The sequence below is a fragment of the Plecotus auritus genome, assembly GCF_963455305.1.
Source record: "Plecotus auritus genome assembly, chromosome: 1".
NCBI classification, from domain to species: domain Eukaryota; kingdom Metazoa; phylum Chordata; class Mammalia; order Chiroptera; family Vespertilionidae; genus Plecotus; species Plecotus auritus.
The window spans coordinates 184649119-184672940 of NC_137770.1; the positions used below are offsets into that span (position 1 = coordinate 184649119).

The window sequence follows — 23822 nt, forward strand, 5'->3', positions numbered from 1 at the left end:
TGTAACACAATTAAATGTTATTGAAAATAGAAAGTAAATTTTAAGAAAATCAGAGTATTACAGCAAGAACACATCTATATTAATAAAAGGGCAATATGCTAATTAGACTGGGTCAACCTGACATCTTCTGGATGTCCAACTTCCTTCCAGACAAAGCCATGGTGGCAGGGGCTGAGGCAGAGGTGGTTAGGGGCGATCAGGCCAGCAGGGGAGCAAGCAGTTAGGGGTGCGATCAGGCTGACACGGGGAGAACAAGCAGTTAAGGGGCTATCAGGCCAGCCGGGGAGAGCAGTTGGGGGTGATCAGGCTGGCAGGGGAGCAGTTAGGGGGTGATCAGGCAGGCAGGCAGGCGAACGGTTAGGAGCCAGCAGTCCTGGATTGTGAGAGTGATGTCCGACTGCCAGTTTAGGCCTGATCCTGCAGGGGGATGTCCTGGCCTGCAGGGATCGGGCCGAAACTGGCTCTCTGACATTCCCCCAAGGGGTCTTGGATTGCGAGAGGGTACAGGCCAGGCCGAGGGACCCCACCGGTGCACGAATCCATGCACCAGGCCTCTAGTATTAAATAAAAGACAGAGTTAGTGCAACACTTAATACAAAATAAACAATGCTATGAAAAGGTAGCCAGCTTATATTTAGTGTTCTTTCTGATTTTTCTTTATATTTAAATGTTAGAGTGCTCACAGCCCTGTACTTTAACCGCTTTCTTAATGAATATCATGAAATTTTAAATATCACACTATATCACAGACCTATCACATTCACTTCAGCTGCTTATATCTAACTGCCCACTGTACATATCTCCTTGGATGACTAATAAACATTGGAACCCTATCTTAATAAAATGGAAATTCAGATCTTTTGTACCCAAACCTGCTTCATCTGCTACCTCCTTTAACTCAGTCAATGGCAATTTTATTCTTCCAATTTTTTTAGTCAAAAATCCTAGAGTAGCATTTGATCTGACCTTTTATATTATATCCCAAATCCAATCTTTTAGCATATATATTCCGATAGCCACTTTCAAAATTTAACCCAGAATCTGACCATTGCTTAATGGATCACCTCCTGCTACTATTGGACTACATATGCCACTGAAATAATTTCCAATTGATATTATTTTTGAAAGTATATTTTTATTGATTTCAGAGAGGAAGGGATAGTAGAGAGACAGAGAAACATCAATGATGAGAGAGAATCACTGATTGGCTGCATCCTGCACTCCACTCTGGGCATCGAGCCCACAACGGGTATATGTGCACAGACTGGAGTTGAACCATGACCTCCTTCCTGGTTCACAGGTTGACCCTCAAACATGGAGCTACACTGGCCAAGCCCAATTCATATTCTTGCTTTAACTCTTGACTTCCCTTTATTATCTACTCTATATAGGAGACCAACTGCAACTTTTTAAACATAATTATGGTCATAACATTTTTCTGCTTAAAACCATATATATCCAAATAAATTATAAAATACTTACCATGTTCCACTAAAGAAACATAAATGATCAGGTCCAAGGCTCTAGCTCATGCCCCACCTCTGTTGCCTTTCTCCCATTTACTCACTGACCTTCAATGCCACTGGCTATATGCTGTTTCTAGAATATATAAAATATCCCCTGAGGTCTATGCCTGTCTAAAATACCAATACCTTCCATTATCTTCATAATATCTATCCTTTCTCACATTTAGTTATATATTGAGATTTATGTTTTGTTTTTCAGAGCCTCTTTCTTCTCAATTCAAATTCAAGATCATTAAAGAGAGGGATTTGATTTAATTGTTGTATCCCTGGGGTTCAGAACATAGAGTAGACATTCCACAAATATTTGTTGAAAAATCAGCTTATTTTCTCTTATGGTGATACAACATGCAATTATGGCTTATTCCTTTGTTACCTGTGGTTCAAAGCTAGTTAGAAGCAAATAGGCTCAAAATGTTGCCTTATAAAATTGAAACAGAGTATCTATAAAATTGTTTTAGAATCTCCACGTTATTTATTCTGTTCGGCAAGATTCTCCCATGGTTGTATTTAACAACAGGAAAGAGATGGCTGTATCAGTCACTTTGAAAGGAAGATTATGTAGAATGTCACACAGGCAAACCAATATTCATCCAATTTGCTAATGTACTCAACCAAAGTAGTTTTGTTATTACTTTGGAAGATAGGCCTTATGGGTTTTTTCCTTGCATTCCATAGACTGAATCTTGAGTACAAATGGGCCCAAGTGTGAGAGAGAATCACTGAGAACAAGTAAGGCTGACAGAGCCTTTCCATTAAATAACTTCATTTCTAAACTATTCATGTATCTGCATCATCACTGAACCTTAGCTAGATATTAAGAATACAAATAGTAATGAACAATGGGTTTCTATTAATTGATATACAACAAATCCACAGATGTGTTTCAAATAGATCTCACATGCTATTAATCTAATATTTTATTTAATGTATAAAGAATCACTCCTCATTTGAAATATTACGATATTAAAACAATGTAAAAAAACACTTTAAACCCAGCATCAAAAATATTGGAATTTTTTCTTCTTTTGCCTAACTATATTAAAAATATTATTGATGTATTTCTCTGTGGTAAATTTAAAAATAACGGTGAGAAGAAATGGATATAGTTTACTATTATTTAGGAGTAGTTAGACTAAAACTAATTATACAAATGGACAAGTATTATTTGGTTTGATTTTTCCCCTGTTGTGATGTGTATGTGTCATATCAGTAGCAATATCAAAAGGAAATTGTCCTATAGGTATTATTTCTCTCTAGTGTTAAAACTGTTTTTTTTTTTTAAATATATTTTATTAATTTTTTTACAGAGAGGAAGATAGAGGAGAGGGATAGAGAGCTAGAAACATCGATGAGAGAGAAACATCGATCAGCTGCCTCCTGCACACCCCCTACTGGGGATGTGCCCGCAACCAAGGTACGTGCCCTTGACCGGAATCGAACCTGGGACCTTTCAGTCCGCAGGCCGACGCTCTATCCACTGAGCCAAACCGGTTTTGGCTAAAACTGTTTTTTGATCTAATATTATTTTTTTTCTTTTTCTAGATTCTTTTAATATATATTTTTAAAATCCAGTAAAGCAGCTATAGATGCGATTAAAAAGAAGAAAAGTTCAAAAAAAGGAGACAAGCCTGGCCGGAGTGGCTGTGGCTCAGTTGGTTGAGCATCATCCTGTGCACTGAAAGGTTGGCAGTTCAATACCTTACCAGGGCACATACCTTGGTTACAGGTTTGATCCCCAGTGGGGGGATATTGAAGGGAAGGTGAGCTATTAATGTTTTTCTCTCACATCAATGTTTCTCTCTCTCCCTCTCTTTCTCTCTCTCCCTTCCTTTTTCTGACCATGCCCTAGGGTGAGGATTAAAAAAAAGAGGAGACCAGAAACAGCAAAGAAAACCCTTCACTCTACAGAGCTGAACTCTACAAGTGCCCCCCCCACATCCCGAACACCACCACCACCATTCCATTGGAGGCCTAGCTTCCCAGTGGTCAGGAGTTGTCTCCATCATTGTGGGGACACCAGGCAGCATTCAGGCACTGCTGAGATCAGTCTACAGTCTGGGTCCTAGACTTGAGTAGAGGTTCATCACTCTTAACCTCTTTCAGGCTGTGCTGGATTTCATAGACAGCAAACTGGATCACCTACCAGACCCCGGGCCCAAGTACCAGCTCCATCATCTGCATCATAAGATAAACATTCACAATGATGCTTATTAGTGGGAGGAGAGGCAAAGCTGGTAGCCTTGAAGTGAAGGGCCGTGAAGCTCTGTGGCTGTCTCCAGATGACCCAGCGGTCCCTGTCACGAGCATCAGGAGTAGCACAACCCCTGCAGTCCACACTGGATCTCCAGAAAGCAGTGGTGTTGACCACTGGGCCAGCACCAGGCAAAGGACACTCTGGAGCAGAGCAAGCAGTGAGGAGCAACAGAAGTAACTGGGCCAGAGAGTGCACGGGGGTGGAGTTGTGTGGATAAAACAGTGCCTGTGAGGTCAGCTTTTCAGTTTCAGGCAGCCTGTCCTCCTGCAACTCCAGTTCATCTTCCTCAGTCTTCATCTCCTGGCCAGGCCAATACCTGAATATGAGCACACAAATAGACACCAGGGATAGGCAATCAGGATCCCAATTGACATGAGGTCCACAAGATCTGTGAGTTCAAAGAGGAATGCCATTAATGCTACAATAAAACCAGAGACCACAATGCCTATGATGGGTGTGTGTGTGTGCCGTTGTGGATCCAGGCAAGGACATGGAACAGCAAGGCCATCCTTCACCATTGGTCATGAGGAACATAGAGCCCAAGAGGCTGGTAGAAAGAGTGCAGAGGGATCCAATAGCCATATAACATAGGGGGCAGGGGCCCATCCAACATGGAGAAATGCCTCAGGCAAGGGACGCTCAGTGTGAAGCTGGTAGAAAGGCATCATTAGCATAAGTGCCAAAGAAACACCAAAATACACCAAAAGCAGACAGTGACATCACAATGCCCGTGGGGATGGGACACTGGGGATTCTGAGCCTCTTCCCCAGTGGTAGCAATATAGTCAAAACCAACAAATGCATAGAAACAGGTGCCTCTCAATGCTGAAAAGCCCAAATCCTCCAAAGACCAGAGAGCCCAAGCTAAAAGTATGGACTCCTTCCTTGGCCAGTTTGTAGTCCTCCTCTGTGAGCTTCCAGTTGTGCAGGTCCCCTTAATGAAGTCAGAGACAATGACAAAACCAAGAATCAAGAGATTCAACACTGTGAACACTTTGGTAACCAAGGTGGACTCATAGGCCCCTGAAGCAGCATTCCAGTGAGCAAAAACACCAGGCCCAAAGCAAAGAGGTCTGGATATTCTGCCAGGACATGGGGATCATGCAATGAGATGCTACCCGCAGGGTCTGAGTCATGTGGTTCCCCAACAGGCTGTCGAAAGCTGAGCTCCAGGCCCGGGCCACACTGGCTTCATTAATGACAGAGGAGAAGATGAGGTTCCAGACAGTGGTGAAGGCCCCAAGTTCTCCCACAGTGACATAGATTGGAGACATGCAGAACCAGATCGGAGAACCCAGGCACCAAACTCTGCATAGCAAACACAGATGCCCAGCCAACACAGAAGATAGAGCGACCACCACAAAGCAGATCACAATAGAGGGTCCTGCTTTATCGTTAGCCACCTTCCCAGCCAGGAATCCACCCCTGCACCCAATGTGCTGCCCATTAAATGCAGAGTGCTCAGGCATCTGGCAAGGTGAGTCTTCGCCATGCCTTCCTCTCCTGCATCCCAGCTTGTGACCAAATCGGTGAAGTTTTCTGCAAGGGCATCTAGCCGGAGTTGCAGAGGATGCTAGGACCCAGGAGTGGTTAGTCTTGAGTTGGCTTCAGCGAGGTTGAGTTAAGCCAAGTTGGTTTAGAGGTGCGGGGTGCACTTGCCCAGGTTTCAAAGCTGCTGTTTCTGATCTAATATTCTTGTCACCTGTTTTACGAATGTATAGGAAGGTCCTCCAATATTGCAAAGGTATTAACATACAAATGCCTGTCTCCTAAAGAAGAAACAGATGTACCTTGTCTTAGTGAAATTCCTTCACTTTAAGGAGCTCAAACTCTCTTGCACTGATGGAAAAACAAAGATGAATATACCCCACCCCCAATTTTGACCCTTACAATAACAGTCTTCCTTTTCTTTTTCGATTTTTAAGTTTAAAATGATTACTTCAAATTTATTAAAGAAATTCGTTTGATTGTTTTGATAGTTATCTAAGCAAACAACTAGTTTAAATTGTGACATATTACTTAGAAATATTTTGCCATCATTAGACACTTTCTTGGTATCCTAAATATAATGTTGATAGGAAACAATTTGAAAAAGCTGATGAAACCAGATTGATTAATTTATCAAATAACATTGACATGTAACTGAGTGACAGTAGTTGAGAATAAGATATTTAAATACTTTTGTCTCTTCTCTGCTTTGGAAACAAGAAAAGCATGGTCAGAATCTTTGTGTATGTTATTTGTTCTGCTCTGTGGTTCATTTTTATGAGGAAATATTTATTAAGAACATTTAAATAGACCTGCTCACATAGCTGTTTTAAATTGCGCTGTTTTTTAAAAGTGAGTCCTGAGTTATGGATGCTAGTGTATAAATCTCTCAATATAGTCCTTTATACCTCCTGAGCCTTCCCACCAGTGACCTATATAAGTTAGGAAAGGGGACATCATTTTAAGAATTGAATTTTCTTGGAAAGAGGGGAAAATAAAACCATAGATGTATGTGGCATCTCAGAAGATAATGTGAAAATGGAAGGAAAGCAGCACACACTTCTCTTTCTGGGACAGCCCAGTAAAGAGGGAAGTCAGATTCAGCTATGGGGTGTTTGATACTTTTTGTCTTGTAATGATTTCTGATAATTGGAGGTATGACAAAAACTATTAATACCATGTTTGATACATAATTGATCCCACAGATTACTTATTAAATCTATTGATGAATCTGGCTCTTTATCTGTCATATGTTAAGAAAGTAACAGAGCCGCAGGGGGTGGCCGCATTTTCGGCGCGACCCTGGAGCCGGGGTGCCTACTTGGTATTCCGCTGCCTTTGCTCCCAGAGAAACCAAGATGGCGGCATAGGTAAACACCTAAACTGCTGCCTCGCACAACAATTTCAAAACTACAACTAAAAGACAGAACGGACACCATCCAGAACCACAGGAAAGCAGGCTGAGTGAAAATTCTACAACTAGAAGGAAGGAGAAAAGCTCACAGAGAATTGGAGGTACGGCAAAGGGGCTTTGTGCGCGCAGAGAGGAAGGGCAGCTGAGAGCTTGGCTGACTTCCTCTGGCGGAAGGGGGAAGGAAGCCTCGGACCGCGAGCTGGGAAAGGCAGAAGTCTGAAGGCGCACACGGGCCAGTGCGCACAAAGGCTGCGGAGGTAGCCATAGGCTTTCCCTAGTGAAAGGGAGTCAGAGGATCCTGACTGAGCCCCAGTTCTGACTGCAGTGAACCCCGGTTCCAGGCGAGCCCCTGGGGACCCACGCTCTTGTAGGGGGAGTCTGGACTCTCGGGCGGAGACTCAGGAGCCGGGGAAGGCGGAGGACTGAAAGTGCGCACACGCGCCGCGCCGGTGCGCACAAAGGCTGCGGAGGTCGCCACAGGCTTTCCCTAGTGGAGGGGAGTCAGAGGATTCTGACTGCACCGAGCCCCAGTTCTGACTGCAGTGAACCCCAGTTCCAGGCGAGCCCCTGGGGACCCACGCTCTTGTGGGGGGAGTCTGGACTCTCAGGCGGAGACTCGAGCTGGGGAAGGCGGAGGACTGAAAGCGCACATGCGCGCAGGGGCGGGGCTGACAGGAAGCCAAGACTGAGACTCCACCCCATCCAAGCTGAGCACAGAGGCTATTGCAATTTGGCAAGTCTAATCCTATAAGGCTGTCTCCAGCACCGGGCTTCTCCCAGCATAGACACAGCTGATCCTTACAGCCAACTGGCCCGGAGGTCAATTCTTCCCAGTGATACCAACAACAATAAAGACTTAATTACAACAAGGCTGTACACACAGTCCACAAAGGGGTGCACCAAGAGTGTCCACCTCAGGTTAACTGGGGAAGCAGACCCACTGGGCCATATTGGAAACCTAGCACAAATATCTACCTTACCAACTCAGGGATTCAGTGAAAATGCGGGGTCAAAGAATCAGATCACAAACGAAAGAAATGGAGGAAAACAAACGACTGGATATAGAATTCAAAACCACCGTTATAAGACTTTTTAAGAATATCCTAGAAAAGGCCGATAAATATAACGAGACCCTCGAAGATATGAAAAAGGACCAACTAGAAATTAAACATACACTGACTGAAATAAAAAATATTATACAGAGACCCAGAAACAGAATAGAGGAACACAAGAATCAAGTCAAAGAATTGAAATACAAAGAAGCAAAAAACACTCAACCGAAAAAGCAAAAAGCAAAAAAAAAAATCCAAAAAGTTGAAGATAATGTAAGAAGACTCTGGGACAACTTCAAGCGTACCAACATCAGAATTATGGGGGTGCCAGAAGAAGAGAGAGAGCAAGATACTGAAAACCTATTTGAAGAAATAATGACCGAAAACTTCCCCCACCTGGTGAAAGAAATAGACTTACAAGTCCAGGAAGCCCACAGAACCCCAAACAAAAGGAATCCAAAGAGGACCACACCAAGACACATCATAATTAAAATGCCAAGAGCAAAAGACAAAGAGAGAATATTAAAAGCAGCAAGAGAAAAACAGTTAATTACCTACAAGGGAGCACCCATACGACTGTCAGCTGACTTCTCAACAGAAACTATGCAGGCCAGACGGGAGTGGCAAGAAATTTTCAATGTGATGAATAGCAAGAACCTACAACCAAGATTACTCTACCCAGCAAAGCTATCATTCAGAATTGAAGGGCAGATAAAGAGCTTCACAGATAAGAAAAAGCTGAAGGAGTTCATCACCACCAAACCAGTACTATATGAAATGCTGAAAGGTATTCTTAAAGAAGAGGAAGAAGAAAAAAGTAAAGAGAAAAAATTATGAACAACAAATACATATCTATCAACAAGCCAACCTAAAAATCAAGTGAATTAAAAACCTGAGGAGCAGAATAATCTGGTGAATATAATAGAATCAGGGGCATAGAAAGGGAGTGGGCTGATAATTCTCAGGGGGAAAGGGGTATGGGGGGGTTCATGAAGAGAATGGACAAAAATCATACACCTATGGATGAGGACAGTGGGGGGGAGGTAAGGGCAGAAGGTGGGGTGGGAAAGGGGTGGAGGGGAGCTATGGGGGGAAAAAGGAGAAATAATTGTAATAATCTGAATAAAGATTTATTTTAAAAAAAAAAAAAAAGAAAGTAACAAGATTATCTCATCTTCTATTTGCAGAGGATTTAACTTCTTCTAACAACTATGCAATGTAAAACTTCTACAATTGCTATCTGGGGAATTCTGATCAATTTTATATAAGAATGCCTCAGTCTGCAGGATGCTCAAAAGACAAATGAAGATTCTATATTCATAATAGTTATATCAATAAAAAATTATACACATTTTAATTTTACGGGTTCATTTTTCCAAATGGAGAATACAAATTAATGTTCTAAAATTGGGCCTGTAATGAAAGTTATACTATTTCATGCACTTGTATAAGTAGTAAAACATATATAATAATTTGGGAACAATATCTCCAACAGTGTAGGCCACAGAGTTAATAACTAAAAATCACAATATAAACATTCTATGATCTAATAAATTTGGATAATGCTGGGTAAATAAAGTTAAATAGCTAGTTTTATAATACGACCTCTCAAAGTTGTTAAAATGTTGATATACATTTGAATGTACATGAGGGTGATATAAGCAGTAAGCAGAAATTTTAAAAAATATTTATCAAGAAATTATTTTTACATAAATCAAAATCTATACTACTGGTGTTTTAAAAATTTTTTGAAAAAAAGGACTTTATCTCCCTCTTCTGAAACTTCTCCTTTCAATCTTTAGTCAGATGAAGTACTCCCTATAGCATGATGTTATCTAGTGGATGTAGGATGTGACTATGTGCCCATATTAGAGATTCAGCATGCCATTTACAAGCAGTTCTGAGACTTGCAGCTAGGGTTTCCTGACAGTGAACAGTATCTTGAGATTGATAATATATAATAGTATCCATTTATCCATAAGTAAGTCAATCTACAAATGACACTGTAAAATTTAATAGGTTCAACTCTGCTTACTCTTATTATATAAAAATACATTTTTATTTATATCTTTAAGGTGTTGAAAACTTTCCACTCATCTAGATATTTTAGGAAAAGGATGAGTGTGTTCTCTATTCCATATATTGCACCATTTACTGAAAATAGAAACAAAACCAGAACTTATCTCTAAAGAGCTTTACCATATGATATCCACCAGACTTGCACTAAATAATTTATCTATTTTTTAAACATGTCCAGGTTCTTACTAGATGGCTACCTATCATAAGATAAACCATACTGTTTTTCCCAGTTTCTTTGTGAGTTGGCATATGTGGGGGGAGGGTGGCAAAAGTAGGTTTACAATTGTGAAAACATGAAACAGAAAATTTGTTCTTTATTTTATTTATTCATGTTTGTATTATCTTCCATATGAACAACTGTAAACCTACTTATGCCCACCCTGTATATGCAAGAAGAGTTTGAAATGGCAGGTACATGTGGCTTTGAATCTCAAGAGTTATCCTTGCACCTTTAAAAAATATATATTTTTGTTCTGACAGAATTCATTCCTCACAAAGCCACATTACATTACATTTTTCTCAATTTTCCAAGGCTCTGTTAAATTTACACATGGAAAAATTAGACTGATAGGAATTGCTATGCTTTTCTACTTTATAAAGGACTAGAGGCCCGATGCACGAAATTTGTGCAAGAGTAGGCCTTCACAGCCACGGCGGCTGCCTGGATCCCACAGCTGCAGCCCCGGCTTCAACTGGAAGGTGTTCCAGAAGGACGTCCAGTCTAATTAGCATATTATGCTTTTGTTATTATAGATAATATAGGATGCATTCAGTTTCTGATCCAACATGTAAGGAACTTGAAAGTTCTCTCTCCTATCCACAGAACAAGAAAAAAATAACTGAGTAAACTGGAAAAAATCAACTCTTTTTAGATACATCATAAAAACGAAGACACAGGGCAGACCGCACCACCAAAACTTGGAGAGAAAGGTAAACACAGAAAATTATGGTTAACTGTAGGAGCAAAAGCCACTGCTGGAGGCTGGCAGCAACACTTAAAAGGTAATTGACCAATTGCTAGAGACTAAGTGTGGACCAGCTTGAGAAATAAAAATTCCTGGGGTCCATCTCTTTCATTGAATTTTACTTCTGGAAGCCCCACAAGTTTCTCAGGGTGAAGACAGGAAAAAAATTCCTTCATGCTTCTGATAAAGGAGGGGTGGTGGAATTAGCCTTTTCAAATATGTCAAGAATACTATGTTTTCCTTAGCAAATGCTTGCCCTCAAGTGAGTGAATCTATTTTAACACAGCCTGGCCAAACTGGGGGAAGGGAAAGGGCCAACTCCCGGCCTCTCTAGCTTTCAATGTGGGGGAAGGAATGTCCCGAACTCCAATCTCACTCTCCAAGCCTTTCTGTCTTACTTAGGGGGTAAAATAGTCCAGAACACTTGTGACAATCACAGCACAGGGATGACACTGGCATAAGAATAGACATATAGATTAGTGGGATAGAACAGAGAACCCAGAAGTCAACCCACCTCTCTATAGTCAGTTAATATTGAACAAAGAAGGCAAGAGAATACAGTGGAGAAAAGGCAATCTATACTAATAAAAGGGTAATGTGCTAATTAGACCAGATAGACCAGACGTCTACTGGACGACCTTCCTGACAAAGCCACAGTGGCAGGGGCTGAGGCAGAAGCAGTTAAGGGCGATCAGGCTGGCAGGGGAGAGCAGTTAGGGGCAATTACACCAGCAGGGGAGAGCGGTTAGGGATGATCAGGTCGGCAGGGGAGAGAGGTTAGGGACAATCAGGCTGGCAGGGGAGAGCAGTCAGGGGTGATCAGGCTGGCAGGGGAGCAGATAGGGGCATCAGGCAGGCAGGCAGAGGTGGTTAGGAGTGATCAGGAAGGCAGGCAGAGGCAGTTAGGGGCAATCAGGCAGGCAGACAGAGGGGTTAGGGGCAATCAGGCAGGCAGGCAAGTGAGCAGTTAGGAGCCAGCAGTCCCAGATTGGAGAGGGTGTAGGCCAAGCTGAGGGACCCCCTTCCCTGTGCACGAATTTCATGCACTGGGCCTCTAGTCTTTTCAATAAATGGTGTTGGTAAAATTGGACACATTCATGCAAAAAAATGAAACTAGACCACCAACTTATACCATACACATGAATAAACTCAAAACAGATAAAGGACTTAAATGTAAGTTGCAAAACCATAACAATCCTAGAAGAAAATATAGGCAGTAAAATCTCAGACATCTCTTGCAGCAGTATTTTTGCAAATGTATTTCCTAGGGCAAGAGAAACAAAGGGAAAAAATGGGAATACATCAAACTAAAAAGCTTCTGCACAGCAAAAGAAAACATCAACAACAACAAAAAAGGGAACACACTGAATGGGAGAACATAGTATCCAATGCTATATCCAAGGCATCAGGCTCTTGGAAGCCCCAAGGCTGATGGAAGGCAGTAATGAACCAATGGGTTCATTCACAATCCTGTGAGATGAATTGTCCCCTTCAACCATACTTTCACATTTCCATGAGCAGTACACCTGGGTGCCAGAATCTGAGCATGAGGCTAAAAAAAGTCTCTAAAGGAATTGAATAAACAGCCTTAGAGAAATAGGCCAGTTTGTGAGTTCTTGGCACTTCCTAGTGAGCTCCATATTTTTACATCTCCCAAAATAATGATTACACATCCCGATCACTACCCACCATAGTTGTGAGGACTATTAATTAACAAAGCTCTTTCCCACATATTCATAGACTCCCATCATATTTTTCTTACTATAATTTTTTACTATATAAAAAAGTAAGGATTGCCACACATTTGAAGTAAGCTACCCATATGAGAGACAAAAGCAGGAAAAAAATAACCATGAATAAAATATATCAAAATTAGAGAAGAAAGCTTTACCTACAAATGCAGAGGCACTCTAGTTACTATCCCTAGAGAGATCAAAAGGATATTATCAATCTACAACATGAACAGGATACTGTTAAAAGGAACCCTTCAGAGAACAAATGCTTTTGAAGAACAAAATTGTAAGTGTTGAAATTTTATCTCTGTATATGAAGGCAGGGGGAATAAAGTTAAGGGACTCTGAAAAAGTGAGATAAAAAACAAAAAGGAAGAGAAAAGATGAGAGAGAACAAATCGATCTGAAAGTTTAAATATCCTATTAATAGAAGTAACATTAAAAAGGGAATAGAATTATGACAGGGAAGACATTACAAAACATGTAATCCATATATTTAACAGGAAAGAGTTACACAAATATTCAAAAGAATCATCAGATATACAAATCAATTAATAAAAAAAAACAACACATATAAGGTACAGAGCTGTGAAAATTTACGAAACCAAAAATATAAAAATGACTCCAATGCTTTCAAAAGATTATTCAACAAGGCCACTTATGAAGTCCTGAATAAGAGTTTAATATTAGACTTTTCATCAGCAAACTCAATGATAGACACCACTGGACAAATCCTCATAAAATAATGACGAATAATATTGACTTTTTGTCATGAAAATAAGAACTCTATAACCTATCTTGGGAAGATGCTTTAGGCTGTGTTCCATCAAAATAAATTACTTAAACCAACCAAGAAGTAACTAAACCAAGTTCTCCCTCCACATTCCTTATACAGTTGCAGTTAGATGGTTGTTGGCACTGGGTTCATTTAAAGGCTTTTGCGCTCACATGTCTGGCACTTGTGTTGGGGCATCCAGAACACCAAGAAACCAATCAGTCATCTCTGTTTCTCCATATTAACATCACTAGTTTGGGCTTCCTCACAGTATGGAGTTATCAGGATAGACAGAGCAAACATTTGCAAAGACCCAAAGAGAAGCCAGCAATGCTTCTTATGGCACAGACTTAAAGGTCTCAGCAGGCAAATATGCCCATTCTATCGATCAAGAAAGTCACTAAGGGCAGCCACAAGGGGAGGTAAGTCAGACTTCACCACACAGTGAGAGGAGTGCCACAGCCATCCTTACTCCAATGTAGCCTATTTATCCCATGCTATTTCCTTTTTGTTCTTCTCGCTCCACACATAACTCCAAATTAACATGTACTGTGAGTCAAGGCTGATATTTAACTGACACAAAATGTTTTTGTTGCTAAAATTTGAAATAGTTCAGCACTGATTGGTAAATAACCTACCTGAGACCCAGATGATCCTCCTAATGCCCCAGTTACCAAAATCCATTTCCTAGATCATCCCGAACAATCCCAGGATCAAGCAACTAAAATGCTTGGCTTGTTACTGGATATTAGGACATGCTCCATTATGACCAACTTCTATTGTGGTTCAGTACCTATACCAATTTTCCCAAAAGGCATATTCCAAGGGCACTGGAATTCCAGGGACCTCAGAAGTTTGGGCAATGATCCACTTAGATGCCACTCTTGCCCTGAAAAGTGCCAGGAAGGCACCATGTATTTGTTTTTGTGACTATCAGCCCCCTGGCCTTCCAACCAATTTCATGTCAGCTCCCATACATGCACCTATAAAATTCAGCCCTTAACCTGATAGTTCGCATCTTGATGAACGTTCTGGCACCTAGGAAACAAATCGCTGGTGTCTCTCTAGCCCTCATACAGTATGGCTGTCATTTCGGGCTAACACTCCTACATAACTGCTTAAGGAAATTAAGACATCCAAGTAGAGGGAGGGAGAGGGGGTGGAATGACAGTAACAAGGCTATCGCAGGCACTGGCCTCCTGGAAATCTGCCAACAGAGAAGCACCTTCGTTACAGAAGAGAGGACTCAAAGCAAGGGATTGTTCCCAGGTGTGTGTCCAGGCTCCAGAGTATTCTCAGGTTATGCTTTCTCTTTTTCATTGTTCATATTGAATTTTGCCCCTATTTAAATGTGGTTTGGCAAGAACCATCAAAATTACCATCCTTCATAGCCATTACTAGATTTTCACTTTATGAATAAAAGAAATAGCTAATTTTTACCGAGCATTTGATCCATGCAAGATGATTCTATAAGTTTACATTAGATCAAAAGAGTACTATAATTTTATCTCATCCCCATTTACAGATGAAGTAATTGAGACACAAAGAGATGCCTTAAAAGATAAGTGGGAGAGCTGGAATTTAAATGTAAACATCCTGTTAAGAATCCAGTCTCTTAAATGCCATGTTCCACTAGTTCCATCGGATTAAGTTTCATTTGATTAAATATGGCATGGTAATAAACTACTTTTATTGACTTTTTTATAATAGATATATTAAAAATAAAAAACATCCCAGACTGGGTTGAACATTTTGAATATAATTGCTGTTAAATTAAGTAGAGGGGAAAATGCCTCAGCACCATGAACATTACTGTTGATATTAAGAAAAATTATCTACCTTTTGAGGCAACAAATAATCTAATAACTTTCAATTGAATGAATACATTATTAGAAGAGTTTCATATGGTTCCTTATGTCAAATAATTGCACAAAGTCACTAGGTAGCTATCATGAGCCCATGAGTCCTGACACACACACACACACACACACACACTCCAAGTAAGTTTATAAGAGCTATTTTAAAAAAATTGATCAATTTCACTAACAATTTGTTCTATAATTTTGTTACTTGCAAAATATCTATAACTTTTCATGCTAAAAACAAGTTTATTAACTGTTATATATACATATATGTATCATAGATGTTTACTTAGAAATTAAAATGTGTATTTAGAAATTGTGATATATTATTAATATTATTATTGTAATAATTATTAATATTGTTAGTAGTAATATTATTACTCAATAATATTATCGTACTGATTGCTAAAAGGATATTAATTTGGATGGAGTGTTTATATTTGCTATCTAGACAGAACCAAGAATGATGAAACATTTAAGAAAAAAAAGCAGCAAAAAAGAGTCACTAATCTTACAAAGTGGAACAATATTAAACTCCAAGAACTTCAGGAATAGAAAAGAGTTAATACAAGAAACATTTATATATTAGATTAATAAAGAAAGAATATAATAACAATTTAGCTATGAAAAGAAATACTTAGAATTCTAGGCAATTAGGAAAAAGGTGGCTATAATAATGATGCCATAGTCAAACAAAATTTTAGTATTATTAAAGAATAAGTTACTGAGCTGGGAGACCAAATATCTTCTCTACAATGCTGTGTGAAACAAACAAAACTAAAAGTTACTGAGTAAAAAGTTAGGTGCATTGAGGATAGATTGCGAAGTTACAACATCACTGTTACAGAACTTCAAAAATGAATAACAGAGATCACATAAGGGAGGAAAGAAAGCAATCATAGGAAAAGAAAGTCTCTTCACATTTTTAAATGGAAAGAGTTGTCCAAATGGAATAAGAATGTATTTACCAAAAATATCTAATAAAATGTTAGAACGCCCGGAGCAAATAAAAATAATTAGTTTCAGAGAAAAAATGCCAAAAAAGAAAAAGAAGTATTATATTTTCTTAAAATATTAGGTTATCAGTGACCTAAAAATTGTGAGAAAATGTTCTTTGTACACCTGGAATTCTATGTCTGGTAAAATGATCATTACAGTGAAAATTCAAAATAAAAACTATGTGAGACATTCAGACTGCGAATGTTTAACACTCATGGATATATTTCATTTTTTCAAAGAACCATTAAATTGGAGAGTCTAGTATAAGAAAAACAAAGAAGAAATTAATAAAGATGAAGACTCAAATTAATTTACAATTACACCAAAAACAATATTTAATTCATAAATCTAAAAGTTATTTTCTAAACATAACTAATGAAATTGAAAAAAAATGGTAATTCTTCATAAGGGAAAAAGAACTATAAACAATTAAAAGTATTATACATGGGAAAAATAATGCAATAATATATTGAGAAGATTCTAAGTTTCAAGAAAGTTTCAGATTATGTAGAAAATTTGCATCAATCTTTAACAAAACCTAAAAACATAAAGATAGAGCAAGATCATCCTCCCCAAAAATAACTGTATTTGTTTGTATTAATTCCACACATGTTTTATAGCTAAAATTAATACTCTATTTAAAACTAGAGGCCCGGTGCATGAAATTGCGCTTGGTGGGTGGGGTGTGTTCCTCAGCCTGACCTGCACCCTCTCCAATCTGGGACCCCTTGAAGGATGTCCTACTGCTGGTTTACAGGGATCGGGCCTAAACGGGCAGTTGGACATCCCTCTCGCAATCTGGGACTGCTGGCTCCTAACTGCTCACCTGCCTGCCTGCCTGCCTGATTGCCCCTAACCACTCTGCCTGCTGGCCTACTCGCCCCCAACTGCCCCCTGCCACTGGCCTGCTTGCCCCTAAATGCCCCCCCGCCAGCCTGATCACCCCCAACTGTCCCCTGTGCCAGTGTGCTCACCCCCAACTTCCCCCTGCTGGCCTGCTCATTCCAAACTGTCCCCTCCTCCCCGCTGTCCTGATCACCTCCAACTGACCCGAACTGACAGCCTGCTCACCCCCAACTGGCCCCCCTGCTGGTCTGCTTACCTCCAATGCCCCCCCCCACCAGCCTGATCACCCACAACTGCCCTCCCTTCTTGGCCTCTAACCACCTCTACCTTGGCCCCGCCACCATGGCTTTGTCCAGAAGAACATCCAGAAGGTCTCCTGGAAGGTCTCCCAGTCTAATTAGCATATTACCCTTTTATTATATAGATAGAGGCCTGGTGCATGGGTAGGGGCCGGCTGGTTTGCCCTGAAGGGTGTCCTGGATCAGGGTGGGGGTTCCCTTGGAACATGGGGTGGCCTGGGCAAGGGGCCTGTGGTGGTTTGCAAGCCAGCCATGCCCCCATGGGGTGAGGGTCCCCGTTGGGGGGGTATGGCAAGCCTGGGTGAGGGGCTGAGGGCTGGTTTCAGGCTGGCCACAGCCCCTTCAGGGTGGGGTTCCCCACTGGGGTGCCTGACCAGCCTGGGTGAGGGGCTAATGGCTGTTTGCAGGCAGGCCATGCCCCCCAGCAGGGACTCTTACTCCATGGGGGCATGGCCAGCCTGGGTAAGGGGCTGAGGGCTGTTTGCAGGCTGTCTAAGCCACCCAGCAGGGACCCTCACCCCATGGGAGTGTGGCCAGCCTGGGTGAGGAGCTGAAGACTGTTTTCAGGCTGGCCACACCCTCCAGCAATCCAGGCTTCCAGCCCCTCCTTTTTTTTTTTTTTTTTTTTCAGCGCCTCCTTGAGCGGAGGCCAGGGCCGGCTGGAAGCAGGTATCTGGGATTTATTTATCTTCTATAATTGAAACTTTGTAGCCTTGAGCGGAGGCCAGGGCCAGCCAGGGTGGGGAGGAAGCTTGGCTTCCTCCATCGCCGGGGTCAACCCAAGCCTCCTGCTCGCTCCAGCTCTGTGGCTGCCGCCATCTTTGTTGGGCTAATTTTTTGTACTCGCTCCTGATTGGCTGGTGGTGTAGCAGAGTGATGGTCAATTTGCATGTTTCTCTTTTATTAGTGTAGATATTATTGACCAGTGAATAAAATGAGATAGTTTGTGATACATTCTGAGCAAAACAAAAAATAGTAGAATAAAAAGGAAAGCTAATTATACACATAAATAGAGAGTGTTTCCCAGCTGGCATAGCTCAGTGGTTGAGCATCAACCCATGAACCAGGAGGTCACGGTTCGATTCCCTGTCAGGCACATGTCCGGGTTGTGGGCTCCATCCTTAGTGTGGGGCATGCAGGAGGCAGTCAATCAATGATTCTCTCTCATCATTGATGTTTCTATCTCTCCCTCTCCCTTCATCTCTGAAATCAATAAAAATATATATATTTTAAAAAAAGAGTGACTGTTTTAATCTCTTGTGGTTGCTATAACCAATTATCACAACTTTGTCAGCAAGGCCATGCTTCATTCTGGAGGCCCTAGGGAAGAATCAGTTTTCTAGCCTTTTTCAGCTCCTAGATGCTGCAAGCATCCTTTGGTTCATGGACCCCTTCCATTTTCAAAGCCAATGATTTGGGATTTTTTTCCCCTGGTAAGCAGGGTGCAAGGGTGATTTCTTTCCCAGATTGCTGTCCAGATGGACTCAAAGAATGAAGCCACTGACAAAAGGTAGTAGGTGAGAAGTACAGAAACTTTATTGTAAGCAGATTCTACCCTTAAAACTATAATCTTAAATTCATAATCCTAAAACTCTGTCCCCCCTGGCAGTAAAAAACAGAGGGCTCCCCTAAGAAGAATGGCCACTGCTCTCTTTGTATTGAGATATTATATATCCTGGAGACCCTTTCTCTTAATCTAGGACCCCCATGCTTTCCTCATAGTACCAGTTTCAAAGGCCAAAGCCCACGTGGTGCCCCCCTATTTATCTCCTCTTATTTTGCAACATTCCTCTATCCTCTCTGAAAATATGTTTCCTTCCCCCTCCCACCCCCCTGATATCCTGTGACTTTCCTTTATCCTCTGTGAATGTATATCTTCCTCCCCCCCTTATCTTGCTGGTTGGAGTTGCTTTTGATCTCCCTTATGGCTCTCCCAGATGCTCAGGCCAGAGATACCTCTGTTCTTGATTTATGGCTGCTTTTTATCTAACTTATGGCTGCTTTAATTGTTCAGGCCAAGATGCCTCTATCCCAGGGGTGGGCAAACTTTTTGACTCGAGGGCCACAATGGGTTCTTAAACTGGACCAGAGGGCCGGAACAAAAACATGGATGGAGTGTTTGTGTGAACTAATATAAATTCAAAGTAAAGGAGTGGAGGGGAGAGCAAGAGAACGCTCCACTCTTTCGGCTCCACGGGCCGGATAGAACAGCTGAATGGGCCGGATCCGGCCTGCGGGCTGTAGTTTGCCCATGGCTGCTCTATCCTCTCTAGATCCTCCTCTCTTCCTGTCTGGCTAATTAAGCTCACCAGTTAAACCTTATCACCAACAATGGCCAGTCCAGTCTTACATTGCATCGTTCTGACTGACTCTTCTGCCTTATTCTGTCATATTTAAAGGTCCTTCCTACCTAGCCAGTTTTGCTCAGTAGATAGAGCGTTGGCCTGTGGACTGAAGGTTCCTGGGTTCAATTCCAGTCAAGGGCACATGCCTGAGTTGTGGACTTGATCCCCAGTAGAGAGCGTGCAGAAGGCAGCCGATCAATGATTCTCTGTCATCATTGATGTTTCTATCTCTCTCTCCCTCTCCCTTCCTCTCTGGAATCAATAAAAATACATTAAAAAAAAAATAAAAGACCTTCATGAGCACCTTGCTCATCCCTCCACAGTCAAGGATAATCTCCTTATATTAAGACTAGAGGCCTAGTGCACAAATTCGTGCACGGGTGGAGTTCCTCTGCCTGGCCAGCAGTCGAGGCCAATTGGGGCCGTCTCACCCAGTCCCGACTGGGGTTGATGGGGGCCAGCTGGCCAGGGGGAGGGACCATGGGAGGTTGGCTGTGGGAGCGCTCTCTTACATTGAGCATCTGCCCCCTGGTGGTCAGGGCGCATCATAGCTATCGTCTGGTCATCTGGTTGTAACAGTCGCTTAGGCTTTTATATATAGATCAGCTGATGGATTAGAAATTTCTATCTTAAACCTTAATTTATTCTTGCCAATTTAACCTAACATATTCACAGATTCTGGGAACAGAAGGTGGACATCTTGGTGGGAAGAAGGTATAACTCTGCCTAGCACATATAGCAATAACAATGTAGCATATATATATATATATATATATATATATATATATATATATACAGATTGTGCTAAATCCTTTACACTGTGTATTGAATAAGAATGAAAGTTCTGGAGCCAGAGGACATGGAAGTTCAGACACTTACTCTAGCCATTAGCTCTGAAGCTGGGATTTGTGACTGGTTTGTTTGTAAAACAATCATAACAGCAGTCTCTAATGAACAAAAATTGAGAGAATTAAATGACTAATGCATGGGAATTAAGCTGGCACATAATAAGTGCTCATGCTCAATATATATTAGATTTTTTTATTTGGTTTCTTACAAATGAAGTATGGTAGCAACATACTTGGGTAAAAATTGCTGTTTAATATTTTAACCTTGCTGTTTTGGGTTCTGTTCTCATTTAAGAGTTATTTTGATTTTCTGAACTTATGTATGCTATCCAATACTCCATTGATGATGGTTTGAATGTCCCATTGATTGTGATCTCACTGGTTACTGAAGCACATTCTTCTGGGACCCAGGACAGTTCAATTATCTAAATTGTCCAGGTGGTCCCAGATAATGTGTTTCTGTTGATTCAGTGATTCGTAAATACTTTAGATAACTAAGTTGCTCAAATTCTGCTTCTGTAAAAATGCTTTTTCGTGAAAAAGGTTCCTCATTCCAGACCCAAAGATGTAATCAATACTTTTGTGATATTCTGCATATAAGCCAGATGTGGCAAGCTGTTCGGGGCTGGGAGGTCTGGAGTACTTTTGCTCCCTCGTATGCTGCCAGCTTTTAATAAATGACTCCATAATTCGACCTTTTTTTGAGGTGTCCTTTGTAAGATGGGGGTTTACACTACAATACAAACCAAAGGAGAAAAAAATATTACTATATATTACTTTCATTTCCAGATTAAAAAATGAGGCTTAAAATAATTATATAATTTCATAAATGTTGTACTGGATGTAAGTGGTAAAAATCCATTTAGAACCTAAGCAATTTGACACTTTGGCCTAGCCCAGCGATTTTCAACTGGTGTGCCTCAGAATTTTTAAAACATGCAGTACCTGACTATTTAGTCCGGGCACTGACCTCTTTTCCCTTAAATTGTCAGATAAAAAAGTGGCAACAGACAACACAACAATAGCCATCTGGTGTGAATTAATTAAAATTATACCTAATTTTTTGTCAGATCAGGCAAAAATTAATATATCTTTTGGTGTGTCGCAAAATTTTAGTAATTAGTTTATATGTACCAAGAGATGAAAAAGATTGAAAATCGCTGGCCTAGACTCTTAATCCTGAAGTTGCAACATTGTTTTAGGTGATTGGTTATTTGCATCAACTCTATTTAAAATGCACATCAACTTATTTAGACTCTAGAAAAAAAATAAGATATTGAAACTAAGCATATGACCTAACAGCTATTTTTTTTTATTTTAATGGTATAATCTTAAAATTTTAACTGCAATTATCTATCAAAAATAAATACACACTTTTCAGGCACATTTGATTGCCTGGCGTAGCCTTATGATTGAGTTCAGACAAATAGAACATGAGGTGAATTGCAACTTTCAAAGTGCACGCCTAAGGAAAACGGTGTACTATCGACTTTTCCCACGTCTGGCTGGTTGGAAGATTATGCTAAGGAATCTCCTTGAGCACGTAAACAAGGCACCATCCTGGTGATGACAGAACAAAAACATAGAAGACTGGGTTCCTATCTCTGGAGTATTTCCGTTTGTGCCATCGTGCTGGAAATAAATAAACATATAAATGTAAAATCTATTTTCAGCTTTATATTATTATATCACTTGTAATTATATACAGAATTATAAAGACTTCGGTTCCAGAAGTAGGGCTGCTGGTACAAGGCTCAAATACCAATGATCAGATTGGTGTCTATGTGGCAGGTCTCAAGGACACAGATGCTGCTGGTCAGAGGTCAGTCACCTTCGTTGTGCAAAGCAGAACACCAGTAACCAGCCTTATCCACCAGACCTTTCTGTGATAATGGAAATTTCAGAAGTCAGAACATAGGCCAAACGAGTGTAGCTTGAGTGAATACAATAGTAATTTTAAAAAATCAGAATATTGGGAAGTGTTGGTTTCGTATTAACATTTGTAGCAAGATCCAGTTACAGAGACAGAAAATTTCCAGGGGGAGATATTAGAGAATGCAGTTTTGTTTATGGAGATTGTTTTAGTCCCAACCTATAACCTATTTTGAACAAAATTCTGATCATTTCAACCCTAGTGAGGTTAATAAAGCAAACTTTTTGTGTAAACCAAACCAAAGTAATAATAATGAAGCAGGAATTTTAGGGGGACACATAGGCAGGCTTAGGGATTTTTTAGAATTGGGGTCCATGGAAAGCGCGGGGCTACAGACTGGGAGAAGGTACATTTTCATAATACAAAAGCCAGGTGCAGTCACATCTATAAGACAGGGGAACTGGAAGTAGGCAGGAAAGGTCTATTTTACAAAATAAAGAGAAGGAAGCCCTTCATTCAATGGGAAAGAAGAAAGCCCAGAGGGAAGGAGGAGGGAGAACCTCACACGTCAAAGGGGAATAGTGACCAATCAGAGGGGATATCAAGACACCAGGATCCACAGCCTCTATAAGCTTTTGGAAAGAGGGACTCAGTGGGACTCTTTCCCCCTCCCCATGTGGGAGTCAGTTCTGTGGGACTCTTCCCTCTCCCCACATGGGAGTCTGTACTTGTTCTTCAATAAATCACCACCTTTGCTATACCACTTTCTGTCCGTGGATTCATTCTTCGATTCCGGCGGACAAAGAATCCGGGTTCCAGTCCAAAAATTCTGTATCAATAAGTGAATAAAGAAGCAACATTAGAAGCGAGTAAGACTGTGGTCTCACGCTTTTAATCAATATCAATAAGAGCTCTTTTTTTTGCTGTTGTTAATCCTCACCCCAGGACACTTTTTCCATTGATTTTTTTTTTTTTTTGATTTTTGATTTATTTATTTATTTTTTTAGAGAGAGTGGAAGAGAGGAAAGGAGGAAGGGGGAGAGAGAGACAGAGAAAGAAGCATCAATGTAAGAGAGACACATTGCAGGCACCCTGACCCGGGCCTGGATGAACCCACAACCCAGGTACAGGCCCTTGACCAGAATCAAACCTTGGTCTGCAGGTCGACATTCTAACCATTGAGCAACACTGGCTGGGGCTCAATATGAGTTCTTTTGCAGGCAATGAGAAGCAGCTAACCTTCAAAATTCAGACAGAGCAATTCAGATTTCTATCCTACCTAAGCCTGCCAGAAACCAATCATTGTCTCACTAATAGAAAGAGGCTGGTCAACATTGAAGCTCTGAAAGGTCAGAGCCAACCACTCCCTATCTAATTGAGACAATGGTAACTGAGGCAACTTCCCCATCTTGTAATCAAGTAAATCCTTACTGATATGATAATCCGCTTATTACCTGCTTAAGGG

The 23822-nt window shown here is 40.9% G+C and overlaps 1 pseudogene across 1 annotated transcript; it reads right to left on the bottom strand.

Annotated features, from left to right (window-relative positions):
• Positions 1-3569: 3569 nt before the first annotated feature.
• On the bottom strand, positions 3570-5271 carry LOC308252823 (cationic amino acid transporter 3-like; annotated as a pseudogene). The gene has a single exon. The product of its transcript is annotated as a cationic amino acid transporter 3-like (transcript).
• Positions 5272-23822: the final 18551 nt, after the last annotated feature.